Here is a 1002-nt window from a genome sequence, read left to right on the forward strand (position 1 = left end):
CGCCGCCGCTCCGCCGCCGCAGGGCGGTGAGCCTGGGGCAGGGCTCCCTCCGCCGGTTACCAGGCATGGCGCGGGCTGCGGCGCCCCCGCATCCACCCCGTCGCCGCTGGGGCCGCCATTTTGCCGGGGAGCCCGTCGGGACAACGCCGATTGGCCGCCGCCGCACGGCACCGGGCCGCCATTGGCCCCGCAGCGTGAGGGCGGGCCGACGGACGCGGCAGGGAACTGCGGCGGGTTAGCAGCGTGCTCGCGCCCGCCGCCCCCCCCCCGGCTCGGCTCGGCTCGGCCTGGCCCGCCTCCTGTCTGGGCGGGAAGCCGTGCTCTCGGGCGCAGCCCGACCCCAAACCCGTGGGGCGGCACTGACCCTCGGTCCGGCGGTGGCTCGTGCCCCGCGCTGGTTGCTCCCATCTTGTCTCGTGCAGCGTTTCAGGTCCCTGCTGAGGTCCACTGGGTGTTGAGGGAGTGTCCTCAGAGAGGGAAAAACAAAAATGAGGCAGGGATCAGCTGTTCCAGCCCTGCGTGGGAACTGGGGCTGGCAAACAGAGGCTGCCAGAAGCCAGATTTGGTAGGTAAGGAATGAACGTGAGGTTCCTGAGGGACTGTGATATTACATCGTTATTTAGAAGAGTATAAATGCAAACACGTGCATGTATTACATCATAAGGTGGATATTTCCTCTGCAGCCCCGTGAATGTAAACGTATAAACATATCTACCGAGCACATAGGTCAAGGAGGGAACTACTTGTATATTGTTTGCCTGCCTGCTTTCCATTTAATCAATTTGGAGCACTTTGGGATCACACTTCATTTGTAAGCTGTGAGCAGTGGATTTCGGTCTAGGATCAGGAGTATGAGAAGTTTTAGAGTCGTGAAAGGCTGACTCCCTGCATTGGGAAGCCTTCTCTTTCCACCCGAGGCCTCAGGCGAACAATATGTTTTTTCACTTCTCTGTTCTCCTGGGCGTAATTAAAGCTAATGGAAGACTTTTTAACAAGGAAAAA

Source organism: Numida meleagris, chromosome 3 (genome assembly GCF_002078875.1).
Source record: "Numida meleagris isolate 19003 breed g44 Domestic line chromosome 3, NumMel1.0, whole genome shotgun sequence".
Classification (NCBI taxonomy): Eukaryota; Metazoa; Chordata; class Aves; order Galliformes; family Numididae; genus Numida; species Numida meleagris.